Source organism: Lynx rufus, unplaced genomic scaffold (genome assembly GCF_022079265.1).
Source record: "Lynx rufus isolate CCGP_SWC_20201006 ecotype Redwood Valley unplaced genomic scaffold, mLynRuf1.p SCAF_9, whole genome shotgun sequence".
Lineage (NCBI taxonomy): Eukaryota > Metazoa > Chordata > Mammalia > Carnivora > Felidae > Lynx > Lynx rufus.
Genome location: NW_025814897.1, coordinates 70,668,750 through 70,682,813, shown reverse-complemented (window position 1 = coordinate 70,682,813; position 14,064 = coordinate 70,668,750). Strand labels below are relative to the sequence as shown.

The 14,064-nt window shown below is 39.1% G+C and overlaps 1 protein-coding gene across 3 annotated transcripts in view; it reads left to right on the top strand.

Moving 5' to 3' along the window:
* The window catches only part of RRAS2 (RAS related 2), a 76,455-nt gene that overhangs the window by 37,215 nt on the left and 25,176 nt on the right, over positions 1-14,064 (top strand). Inside the window, exon 1 of one of the 3 annotated variants that reach the window (XM_047070590.1) lies at positions 3,868-3,885. The exons of 1 other annotated variant lie outside the window; for it this stretch is intronic. The gene's annotated coding sequence lies outside the window, so the exon portion shown is untranslated. Of the gene's footprint in view, positions 1-3,867; positions 3,886-5,704; positions 5,724-14,064 lie in introns of those variants that run through there. One more of the 3 variants, XM_047070591.1, reaches the window with a different exon arrangement.

Below are 14,064 nucleotides of genomic sequence, written 5' to 3'. Positions count from 1 at the left end.
TTGTATCCTGTTTCTTTTCATAATTGCTTTTAGGATCTTGAAAAATAAATTTCGAAATAAATTATTTAGTATTTTTATTTTTGTCAATCCATGCAGTTTTATACAAACACAGTATATTTAGTGCCTTTCAGAAAAATCCCTTTCCTCTGCTTTTTACATAAGTTTTCCTGAAAGCACTAAAAAATTGATTAAGGCAAATCTCTGGGCCAACCTGGTTTCATTTTGAAGACTAAGTATGAATGAGTTTCTACAGGAAAAATTTTCCATTGCTTTTGTTTATAGATTGAAATTAGGGAAATGAACAAGTAAATGAGTGTTGCTTAATGAAGCTCTTTTAAAATTTTTGACTTAAAAATTTTTTTTGACTTACTCTCCAGTTTCAGTGTCAGTTGACTTGACTTTAGGTAGAGAGCATGTGACTTTAGACAAGCATGCAATCATTCAAGGTATGCTGCTGCTTAAGAAAAAGACTTTAAAAAATGTGTTAGAACATGGGGAAAAAAAAGATCTTGCTCTCTTGTGGTTTCACAGGGTGCCAGAGGTCTGGTTGCTTGTATGTTTCACTCAATTGCTTTCTGTTCAATGAGTAGGATCACTACCGTGCCTCACAACTTTGCAGACTCACTGCAGAGGAAATAGCAAGAGGTAAAAATGACCTCAAATGAATGTGGCTTTTTTGTGGGATGGAGTGAGTAGACAGTGTGCTACAACTAAATAAATCAATTATGCAGGAAGACCTTTACTTAACTCATCTTTATATTCTTTTCACACTGTGACTACCCCTGCCCCTATCATTTCTTGTTCTTTAAACATTTGTAAAGTGATTAGTTTGTTGCATGTATGTAAATGATTACAGTTGAGTTGTCTATAATTTTATAATCTTATTATCATTTCTCTAGTAAGCTCTTTCTTTTCCTCTTTTGGGCTGACAGCTTGCTTACTGTGAGTGCCTTAAGGTAAGAGATCTTAGACTCAGTATGGGTTGAATGGAACTAACTTCCTTTATCTCATCATGTTGGATTCTCTTGCATCTGTTTTTGCTAGTTTATCCTGCAAGTTTCTATTGTTTTGGTTGTGTAACCATTTTGTACTTGGAAAAATAAAACTTGTTTGTATTTTTCTACCATAAGTCTTGGGTAGCATCATGACCTTTTGTCAGTTTAGTATTGGGTATGAGATATTTTGATAACACTTTAAAGGGGAAGGAGAAATCATTATGTATGGTGAACTTGTAGTTATCGTGCTCTCAGAAGGTGGAAGGGAGTCTGGATAGTTTTATATCTGTGTTTATTGCAATGCCGGTGATACATACCTAGGAAACACTCCTTTGCCTGCTGGCCAGCTTATTACCAGTGTCAAGGTTGACTGAGATGTGTGGGGAAGATTTGAGGTCTGGACATTTTACTCCATAAATACAGACAAAATAGAGGCAATACATTTATTTTGTTTTCCGAAGGTAGCTCTCAGTGTAATGTAGTGGTTTTGGGCACCTAATCGAGCCAGACTGCTTGGAATCAGTCTCTACCACTTACTGCCTGTGGCTTTGAGCAAGTTACTGAACCTCTTATGTCTCCTTTTCCTCACCTGTAAGATGGAGACAAATAACAAGTACTTACTACCTCATGGACTTCTTGTGAGGTTTCAGTGAACTAATGTAAGCAAAATACTTAGTGCCTGGCACACGATAAACTCTGTAGAGGTATTGTTGCCAAATCAATACATGTGACTCAATGTGTATCTGATGTATGTGTCCCTGAAGGAGTTTGAAATGTAAAACTTAATTTTTCTGCAAGTCTGATCTGCAGTGACTTTTGAATAGCCTCAAAAGTGGGGACTGAAAGAATCAATAAAATATCTGTACTTCGGTTGTCTTTACTGTACACTGTCTGCCTTCCTCAGGAAATATTTCTTTTGCCTCAGCTGTTCCATGGCCTGGCCGAGTCTGGCTCTTTTGTGATGACCACAGCAGGGAAGCTTGTCCTGGGAGACTGGGTGAGAGTCCCATTGGTTAGGCACAGGAATACTGCCGTGGAACAAGGGGTTTGCTTCTAAGGGCACCTACCTGAACAGATGCCATTTCATCCCTGGGCACTGTAGTGTTAAAAGAGTGAACGTCCAAAAATAGGATTTATTACGATAGTGATTCATTCATTCAACAAATATTTCTCTAGGGTTTATGTGCATGGCCTTAAGGAGTTTGCAGAGACAGGGTTTTCCTGTTCTAAAGTAGAGTGTTAGTCCTGACTGAAGGGGAAAAACATGAAAATGATTTTGCTCTTCCTGCTGTCTCTAAAAATGGACTGATTCTCCTTTATGTATTTATTTGTTTACTTTTGAGAGAGAGAGGGCACAAGCGAGGGGAGGGGAGAGAGAAGCGGGGCTCGTGGTCTCCCTACACAGGGCTCGAACTCACGAACTGTGAGCTCATGACCTGAGCCAAACTCAGATAGATGCTTAACGACTGAGCCTCCCAGGCGCTCTGGCCTGATTCTCTTTTAGAAGTGTAGTTGATGATTGCTCTCTTCATATATTTGAAAGCTTGGGTATGATTTGTTTTGTGGAGGAAGGTCAAAAGGAAAAACTGGTAAGTTCTCTCACCTCTGAGTTTCTTGTTGATAAAATGACGTTTCTTAGAACTAAAGAAATGTCCGGCGCATTTTGTTTCCCAAATAATTTAGTGAAATGTCAATATGAATTTATTCATGTTGGCTCTAAAATATTTTATTAAGATATTCTGCATCTTTACAGGTCTGTCTTGCATTTTGTAAATAAATTTGTTCCTGGCAAGATGTATGAATAATTTTTGAATTGTATTTCCCCACTGATGTAGAGGATTACAAGCTGTGGCACTGCTCAAGTGACACCTGCACCCCAGAACTGTGAAGGTAGCAGTGTCAGTTGGTAGTCCATCCACATCTCTGCTTCCACGGTACTTTTTGCTAAACTCACCCTAGCATATATCACTCAGAAACTGTAGTATCTTATCCATTCCGAGACATTAATAAACTTTTTAAAATGTTTCTTTATTTTTGAGAGAGAGCCAGAGCAAGGGAGCACAAGTGTGTGAGTGGGGGAGGGACAGAGAGAGAGGGAGAGAGAATCCCAAGCAGGCTCAGCACTATCAGCACAGAGCCCGACGTGGGGTTCGATCTATCAACCGTGAGATCATGATCTGAGCCAAGATCTAGAGTCGGACGTGTAACTGACTCACCCATCCAGGCACACTGAGACATTAAAAAATTCGTATTTTAATGTCTTTGTAGATAGGATGCATCTTCCAATTGATGGCATCCTAGAGTCAACAAAAGATGGGATTTGTTTTCTTGCCTCTGGTTTGACCATGAGTATGTACCCGGAGGGCAAGAATTGTTACTCAATTTATTTTTGTTATCTCCAATGTCTGACTTGCATTTAGACGCCCACTTTTGCTGAATTGCAGTGTAGCAGTTTTTAGGGTCATCTCACTTAAGTGTTGATTGAAATGAGAGTTTCTTCAGAACACTTCTGCAGGAGGAGGCAAATATTTAAGAGGAGGGCCTGGTAAATGTTAATAAGTAGTTCACGATGACTTCTACTTTCCCCTCTTGCATCCATTCTGTCTTTCTCCTGTGGTTGATTGTCTTGCTTCATACTGATGCCTACCTCAGTGACAAAGTATTAGTACACTTTACCTGAATTTGTTGCTTTTAGCAGATTCCAGTGAAGTGAAAGACTAAGAATGATATGTTTTTATTTATGATATAGTATTATCTTGTGAGTATCCTTTGAATATTGCACTGTGCCAAAGTCACTTCTCATTATGTAAATGAGGAAATGGGGAGTCCTTGTGTTTAGGGACATAATGTTTATTTTAGTCCATGGTGAAGAACGACCAAACTTCTGCACGTAAGTTTCTGCTTTAGAAGAATCTCTTCTGAACTATTTTTTGTTACTTTTATTGGTTTGAGATTATCGTATTTATAAGTAGCTCTGTGATTATGAGACTTGGGGCTTTCACACCCTTATCACTGTAAATCATCTGATTTGCTTGAAAGGTAGTGTAGGTCTAGCCTCCCTTTATCTTGCCCCTGAGTACCTTAATTATCAGTCTTGCAAAATCTAGATGTAATCTTAGTGCTAGAAGAAACTGCTTAGTGGCCCTAGTTTTCCATAGCTTTTATATGTAGGTGATTAGAAAACTGAGACCTTAATTACTATTTTTCTGGAAATGATTTTCATGTCAATTTTTTAAAAATAGACTTTATTTGAGAAAAGTTTTAGGGGTGCGTGGATTTAAACGCCTGTCTCTTGATTTTGGCTCAGGTCATAATCTCAGGGTTTGTGAGTTTGAGCCCCACTTGGGGCTCTGCGCTGACAATGTGGAGCCTGCCTGGGATTCTCTCTCTCTCTCTGCGCCTCTCTCTCCCCCTCTTTCTGCCCCTCCCCTGCTCGCTCTCTCAAAAAAATAAAAAATTTTAAAAAAGTTTTGGTTTACAGAAAAATTGAGAAGATAAAACAAAAGTTTCCATATACCCAGCACCCGGTTTCTCTATTATTAACCTCTTAAATTATATGGTATGTTTTTTAATAACTAATGAACCAATATTGATACTTTATTATTAACCGAAGTTAATACTTTATTCAGGTTTCCATAGTTCTTACCTAATAATCTGTTTTCTGTTCTGTGGTCCCATCAGGATACTGCATTACATTTCATTGTCATGTTTCCTTAGATTCCTCTTGGCTGACTTCCTTTCTTTTTGGTGACCTTGACCATTTTGAAGAGAACTTAGCAAGTATTTTTGTAGAATGCCCCTCTATTGGAATTTGTCTGATGTTTTTCTTATGACCAGACTGGGGTTTTGGGTTTTGGGGAGGAAGACACAGGTGGAAAGTGCCATGCTTATCACATCACATCAAGGGTGTGCACTGTCAACACGATTCTTGACTCTTGATGTTGACCATAGTTGTCTGGCTGAGGATAGTGTGTGTGTGGTTTCTCTGCTCTAAAGCTACTAGTCTCCTTCCCCCTGTGTTCCATGTTCTTCGGAAGGAAGTCATTGTGTGTAGCCCACACTGAAGGAGTGGGGAGGCTGTGTAATTTTGAACAAACATATTTAGATGGCAGAACAGATTGAAAATGTACCTGGAGTTAGTGAAATTTTTGTTTTCAACAAAACCATTGCTGTTTAACCTGCATTCAGAGATTTGGTTTGGCAACAAGTTTTCTTTCTCAGTGTTTCAACCTGCACAATTGCGTGGCAGCTACTAGCTGTTCCTCTTTACCTACCTTTTGTGCCATCTATCTATCTGATAATTATTTTTGAGAAAATAAAATGAAAGTGAAATGTGGGAGATCATTAGTCAAACTCTTGAATAAAACTTGTTAATATTTTGATCTTCATCGGCTGCTTTTCACCACTTAAAAATATTATTTCTAAAATCAAGTGCTTGGTTGATATGTAAATTATGATTAGAGACCAGAACAGTTTAGGACCCAAAATGATCAAGGGAAAGCACCTTGTCGGAAACCCCCATGACAATAGCCTCTCCTTGTAGTTCCCATTTGTGTGTTTCAATTATAAGGCTTATGTTAAAATTAGATCAGAATTTCCATTGTAGACCCTCAATTTCATAGTTGTGTAACTGCCATATTAACTTGATTGTAAACAAAGGCGTGTAATGATGGGCCTTACTTGAGCAATTAAGGGGAGAAATTGTGAGGACAGGATTTGATTCTGAAGGTGAGTTTAACATTTTTTCTTACGATTTTCCAAATTTCACAATGAATGAGGCTGTATTGTTTTATAATTAAACAACAACTAAAAATAATACAATTAGTTATGAATTCTTGACTCTATCATATTTTTTTGACTACTTTCCCCAAAGTTAGAACCATTTAAATCCATTTACTTTCTTTCACTTTTTGTGTTTTTGTTGACCAACTGAATCTTTCTAGTCCAGAGAACGAAAACTTCATGTGTCTATGTATATCTTTTTGCAGTAGATTGTAACGCTGCTACTATGAAGGCAGCTCAGTTTTTCAGTTCTACTAGCTTGTGAATAGAAAACTATTCTGTTTTTTCACTCACTTTTCTTGGGCTTGTAAAATGCACACAAAAAATTATTAGGGAGAAGGAAGGAGTTCATATTTTATAGATGAGTGTATTAGTTTCCTAGGTCTGCTATAACAAATTAGCACAAGTTTGGTAGCTTTAGACAATAGAAATGTATTCGCTCATGGTTTGGGGGACCAAAACCTTGAAGTCAAGTTGTCGGCAGAGTTAGTTTTCCTCTGGAGGCTCTGAGTGATAATCCCGTTCCATGCCTCTCTCCCAGCTTGCAGTGATTCTTGGCAGCCCTTGTTGTACTTGGCTTGTGTGGACACATTACTCCAGTCTCTGTCTCTGCCTTCACGTGGCCTTCCGTTCTGGGTCTTGTCTGTTTGTGTCTCAGATCTTCTACTCTTTTCTCTTATAAAGATGCAAGGATTTGATTTAAATCCAGGATGATCGCATCTGTACATCCTTAATTGTATCTGCAAAGACCCTATTTCTAAATAAGGTCCCATTCATAGGTACTGGGGTGTTAGGAGTTAGGAGTTCGTCTTTTTTTGAGTGCCACAGTTCAGCCCACTACAGTGAGTAAACCTTTTCTTGAATCTGCAAGTAAGCACTGTAAAAGTACTTTTACTAAACAGAGTAATAGTTTTAGTAGCTGACTTAAGTACATACAAATGTGATTCAGAATTTAGTTGCATATTTATTTTCTCTTCGTGTGGTTTGCGATTGATGTGGCATTCTTGTACTGTGAAATTAGGCTGTGCACATATAGACAAGCTATAATTTGGGACGTTTAAATGGTGTGAGTAAAGTCTTAAATTCTGTGGACACATGCCATTTAGCTCTTGACTTTTTAAATCTACATATTTGGGTATTTTTGTAAGACGAATGTATGGTTCCTTTTGATAGGAACCATGTTTGTCTCCACTTAAAAGAGTTTAAATTTATCCAGTGATCTAGTCTGATTTAAATTTGTGTGCCGCAAGGAGGGATTTCATAGAAGCCAAGAATTGCTGGGTGGATAAATGAGGTTAAATAATCAGAAGTAAGAAGGGTAGTCCTTGGTGTGAATAGACAGAACCACTTTCTGAGAAGTGCTGGCCCAGCCTCCTGGCTTGTGGTTTGGAGGAAACCTCTGGTGAGAACATTCTCTCCTTCTCTCCCACTTTGAAATGGAAGCCATGAGAAATTTAGTTCTTATTGTTATTAGGAGAAGAGGTTCAATAAGGCCTTTTTTTTTTTTTTTTTTTTTTTTTTAAGTTCACCTGTGCTATAGACCCATGGCTATAGTATTTGGTAATGTCATTTTTAAAAACAAGCCCCATCCCCCATCCATTCTCGATCCGCATAGGTCTGTTCTGTTTTGTAGCACTTGTTTCAAAAATTGTCATCTTTATTCTGCTTGCTTATGTATTGTCACCCTTACTAAGATGTGAGCTCCACAAGCACCAGGGCCGTATCAGTTTCATTCTCTCTCAGGACTGTACCCCAGCTTCTGAGTAGTAAGTACTTATCAAATATTTGTTGAATGAATGACCTTGATATACCGTGGATACTTTTGAAATCCATACATAGAGACTTATCTCATTCTTTCAGTGGCACTTTACTATTCTATAATGGATCTACCATAATTCATTTAACATTTCCTGTTAATGGACTTTTAGGTTGTTAATAGTTTTTCACAATAACAAAGCTCATTGAACATTTTGCCTGGGTGTATATATATCTTTGGTAGTTCACAATGTTAATATCCTTCATTTGTACCTATGTTTCTATAAAATAATTAAGCACATTTAAAAATGTATTATTTAAGGGCATCTGGGTGGCTCTGTCAATTAAGTGTCCGACTCTTGATTTCGGCTCAGGTCATGATCTCCTGGTTCGTGAGATTGAGCCCCGTGTCAGGCTCTGGGCTGACAGCATGGAGTCTGCTTGAGATTCTCTCTCTCCTCTCTCTCTGCCCCTCCCTGCTCCCGCGTGTGTGCGCTCTCTCTCTCACTCTCTCAAAGTAAATAAACTTAAATTATTTCAGTAATACATTTTTTAAGTATAATTGACCAACATTTTTCTAAATATGTATAAAGTGCTTCCCCCCCCCCCTTTGAATCAATAGAAATCTTTTGTCACAACATCTTAAAGGGCATCATAAGCACCATGTACCGACACACTGCTTTGATTACGTCTGTGGGATGGTTCTTGGCTAATCCCTATGGATTAGAAGTATCAGAAGACTTCTGTCTGTTGCATAGCAAGAGTGGGAAAGGAAGGCAACAGCCAGTATAGAGTAAGATTAGAGCATCAAACTCAGCAGTGGTTTTCATTTTATTTAGAATAAAACCCAAAGTCGTTACCATGGCCTACAGGCCCTGACTGCCTCCATTCATGTACTGTTCTCCCTGTCGTTGATTGTCATAGCCACGCTGCCCTCCTTGCTGCTGCTCAGCCATGTCACCCATACTCTCACGTCACTACCTTTAATGTGATGTTCTCTCTGCCTGCAGTGATCTTCCTCCACATAGCAGCGTGGCTGATTCTCTCCACTGACCTTGGATTTTGTCCTCAAATGTCACATTGCCGGCAAAGTCCTCCCTGGCCCTCAATATCACATTCTCCTTGCTAGCTTTTGCTGCTGTCAGCCCCTTTATTTTCCTTTAGAGGTCATATGACCTTTGCTATATTATAAATATTTATATGTTGACGGTCAGCCTTCCACAGAACTGCCACAGCCCCATGAGACCTGGATTCCGTCCTCAGCTCCTTAGACACTGTAGGTGCTCTGTTAGCATTTGTTAAAAGTTGAGTAGAACGTGGGCTGTGAAAATCACCAGCCACCTTTACCTCTAGTTGTGCTCCTACAGATCATTCATTCTCTGTTCTAGAAGAGATGAGAAATTAAGATGGGTTTTAGGATATTTGTATGTGGCAGTGGATTGAAGGGAAAGGAAATGAAAAGGGAAGTAACAGGCCAGGCTCTGGGCAGCAAAAGGAGTTGGTTAGTTACCTGCTTTATGGGGCAGTCTTTCCTTTCTAAGTTTGGAAAGGAAGAGAACCATTTTTTAAGTGCTTGCTTTTTTTTTTTTTAATTTTTTTTCAACGTTTTTTATTTATTTTTGGGACAGAGAGAGACAGAGCATGAACGGGGGAGGGGCAGAGAGAGAGGGAGACACAGAATCGGAAACAGGCTCCAGGCTCCGAGCCATCAGCCCAGAGCCTGACGCGGGGCTCGAACTCACGGACCGTGAGATCGTGACCTGGCTGAAGTCGGACGCTTAACCGACTGCACCACCCAGGCGCCCCTTAAGTGCTTGCTTTGAGCTAAGCAGTGTACAGGGTATTTGACTGTGCCATTTAATCTCCACAGTAGCCCTTTCAAGTGAGAATCATTATGGTCATCTGATAGGTCAGGAAATTGAGATTTAAGATTTATTAAAGAGATTTAAATTTTTTTTTTAACGTTTATTTATTTTTGAGACAGAGAGACACAGCATGAACGGGGGAGGGGCAGAGAGAGAGGGAGACACAGAATCGGAAGCAGGCTCCAGGCTCTGAGCCATCAGCCTAGAGCCCGACGCGGGGCTCGAACCCGCGGACCGTGAGATCGTGACCTGAGCTGAAGTCGGACACTTAACCAACTGAGCCACCCAGGCGCCCCTAAAGAGATTTAAATAACCTTCCTAAGATCTCATACCAGTCAAATGGGATATCCAGGCCTGACAGACTCCAAAATCCACATTCATTCCTACACTTAGTTTATAATACCTGAAGGGGGAGTCTGTGTATATTAATAATTTACATTTTACATAGTGGCATAAAAATATTAGTAAATTTTTATGCATCTTATTTGACTCCTTGTAACAAACTTTTGAAAGTAGCTATAACTTCAACTTCCCAGGTAATAGTATTTTGTGTTAGTGATGTGCTTTGCTGCAAATTCTACAGCTAGAAAGTAGTGGGAGCTACGGCTGTAAGCAAACCTTCCTGGCTTAAAATCTGATATTCTTTCTATTTTATCATACACATAAAAACAAAGGAATTCTTTATATCATATACAAATTACATTTGACACAGTGTAGGAGCTAAACATGCCATACTAGAATTAGCTGGAGTCTTTTAAAAGATCATACAAAGCAAACTCTTCATTCACACTGAAAGTCAAGACAGAGGTTGACTCCTCCAGGAACACTTCTCTAGTTGTAGAGCTGGGACTATAATCAGGTGTCTTCACACGCTCATGCTCTGCTTTTATTGTTAAAGAGTTTGTGTTTAATATGTCTAGGTCTTTCCCCTTGATTCCCTCTTTCATTCACATGTTTTGGATTTCAAAGCCTCCAGTAAATTTTCCCTCCCATCCAGTGTCTCCCAGCAACCAGGTTGGGTTCTTCCCACAGGTAATGGTATTTGTGTATCTTTCTTGTGTATCTTTCCAGAGATATTTTATGCACCATAAAGCAAATAGGTAAACTATTTAACAACATATCTTGGAGATTACTCCACATTATTAGTACATGAAGTCATTCTTTTTTTAATGGCTGCATTCATATTGAGTGAGTGTTTTATAATTTAAGCAGTCATTTACTGAAGGACATTTAAGTTGCTTCCATTCTTTTAGATTAAAAAAAATTCAATAATGAATAATCTTGTACATGTTGTTTCCTATGAACAGATGTATTGGTAAGATACATTTCCAGAAGTGAAATTGCTAGATCAAAAAGTGTGTGTGTGTGTGTGTGTGTGTGTGTGTGTGTGTGTATGTATAATGTTTTATGTTGCCATCCTTAGACCTTTATTCTTAATGTAGAAATGGAGTGTTTTCATTTTGAATGAAACTTTTAATTTTTTTTCTATTTGGCAATAGCAGTTTATAATTTTAAAGGTAAGTTATTTTAAGAGTAACAAGATTTCTTTTTTAAACTGGTGCATGTTGCATGCTTTGATGTTAACGTGGCAGATTAAAGAAAGTGTAATGGAAGTGGTGTTGCTTTGGAGTCAGACCTGAATTTGGATCTCAGTTCTACCAACCTACTGACTTTGTGACCTCTGATAGGTCATTTAGCTGCTGAACCTCAATGATCTCATCGGGAACAATACCAGCCTTACAGAGTTGTTGTGTAGAACTACTGTATTTCATTGATTCTAAGAGACATTTCCCCCTGCATTCTGGTGTCTCTGACATTGAGAGGCTTCATAATCAAAGACATGCCATAGTTGATATTTTTTTATTCTTTCTTGGCACATAAATTAATGTTGGTCTTAAATTTGATGGCATATTAGAATTGATGAAGTAGGGTAGTAATTCACAAACTGGCACAAGTGAACTGTGCTAGGGTATGGTATAGGCAGAGCAAGTTCAGTGTGATGGGGAAAGTTCAGGGTTGAGGTGGACTGGATGGGTGTTAGGGGAGAAGGAATGTATAGCAATGGAAGTTTTGTTCTAGGTAGCAGTTACCACAAGCAGATGCACCGCATAGTAGAAGGATAGTGCAGTTGGTTGATGGAGCACAAGGGCAGATATAACCCACAAATCTGGGTATATGGAAGTTGGAATTATGGCAGATTGTTGGTTGGTAACAGGACTTTGGTCCGGGATTGAGATTTAGGAACTGTGTACTAATTTAAGGTAGGAAGACTTTAAAATAACGGGGCTATAGGAAAAAATTTTGCAAATGATAGATCTTGTGAGGGATTTGTATCCAGAATATATAAGGAACTCTTACAGCGAACAGTAAAAAGGCAACCCAGTTTAAAAGTGGGCAAAGATTTGAGCAGACATTTGTCCAAAGAAGGTACACAAATGGACAATAAGCATGTGAAAAGATACTCAATATCCTGTTAGGGGAAATGCCAATGAAAACTGTAAGGAGGGGCACCTGGCTGACTCAGTCATTAGAGCACGTGACTCTTGATCTTGCAGTTGTAAGTTTGAGCCTCATGTTGGGTGTAGAGATTACTTAAAAAAAAATAAAAAAAAACTGTAAGGAGATATTACTGTACATCCACTAGGATGGCTAGAATTAAAAAGACACGTACATGTTCAGCAATAAGTATTGGTGAGGATACTGAGAAATTAGAACCCTCAAACACTGTTGATGGGAATGTAAAATGGCATAGCTACTTGGAAAACAAATGGCAGTTCTTCAAAAAGTTGAACATAGAGTTACAGTATGACCCAGCAGTCCCAGCATTAGATACGTACCCAAGAAAAGTGAAAGCATATGTTCACCCAGAAGACTATACATGAATGTTCATGGCAGCATCATTCATAATAGCCAAAATACAAAAACAACTCAAATGTCCATTACCTGATATGATATATCCATGTGATGGCATATCACTGAGAAAGGAATGAGAAACAAAGTACTGATACATGCTGCAACATGGATGAACGTTAAAAATGTATGCTAATAAGTTAAAGAAGCCAGACCCAAAAGACCACATGATGTATGACTGGATTTACATGAAATGTCCCGATGGGTGGTTTAGTGGTCCTAGGAGTGGGAGGGGATGGGACAAGGGGAAAAGACTGCTAAGGGGTATAGGATTCCTTTTGGGGCTAGTGAAAATGTTCTGGAATTAGACAGTGATGATGGTTGCACAGCCTTGTGAATTACTAAAAACTGTTGAACAACATACTTTAAATGGGTGAATTTTATGGTATGTGAATTATATTCCAATAAAGCTCTTAAAAAGAGGCCCTAGTTCTAGGAATGGCCTGGATTACTTAGCAGATTACCAGTAGAAGAAAAGAGTTAAGTGTAGCAGCAGCCAATTATAACAGTTGGAACCCTGTGTTGATTGGGAAAGTCTGAGAAGAGGGTGGAGAGATGGTGATGTCGGGGTTGGGAATGAAACAGAAGCAGTTATCAGCATTGTTACTGTCCTGCTAAGGTCAGGCAAGTAAGAGCCAATAGTGCTGAGACTCTGAATGTGGATCTTGTAACGGTTGAAAATGCTTCCTGCCTAAAGTCAGTATTGGCTCTGAGGTCTGTGTGAGGTTCCCCCCGCCATGGAGGACTCTGATATGGACAGGAAGGATACAGAGATGGGACCCAGGTGAGGCCTGAACAGTTGCATGCCCCAGAGTTCAGGGGCTGTCTTGTTCATCTAAAATGTCCCACAGAGGCCAGTTGTTTAGGCAGCTTCAGTCCACATGAGGGTAGAGATAAGGAAGACTAACCTAGCTAAGGTAATAGCTATCAGAATAGGAAGGATGGGGTGGATAGGGACATTCCCTAGGAGATGAGATTCATTAAAGCAAGAACTGAAAGACACCATAAAGACTTGGTGTGCAAAAGGGAACATCATGGGATTTACTCAAACTTCCCATGGGGATAATATGAGCTATTTATTAATGTCCACATATCATACATATTTAGGCTTACGGCCCTCTGTTTATCACTTCTATCTGTGCCAGTTGTCATTGTACTTTAAAAAAATTGTTAATTCTTATCCTTAGGACTTCATTTAGGCTTTATATGTTATCTTTTGAAATGAGACTGCAATTATTGCAGGATGAGAGCAAATGAATAACTATTAAGTTCAAACAAGGGAAATAAACTCTATCATGCTGTAGGTAGAGGCCTCTGGCTTTCAGTTGCTCATTGGTTTCTAAATATTATGGCAGCTCTGAAGGATGGATATGTAGTTGTGTAGGCAGTACCTGAGTTAAGCTTGTCTTACCTACTAGTAATCTGTATATATGAATACTGGTTATAGCCTTGGCAGCCTCCCCACCCCCTTATCAAAATCACTCCCCTGGTACTGTGAACCAAAAATTTTTAGTTCACACGCAGTTCCTTAGTTTTACAAGTTGATAGGGTTTGTGGAGGGAAGGGAAAGAAGGAAAGAGGAAATCCTTTCTCTTTCCTTTTAAAGCCTGTGGGTTCAGGAGGATTAAAAGAATTGAGGAGTAAGGTAATGCTCCCTTTGGTGAGGTGACATCATGAAATGGTGGTTTACACCCTGAATAATTTTCCTTTCACAGAGTCTGAAGCTTTTCTTTCTCTTTTTGACCTGTGCCAAAAAT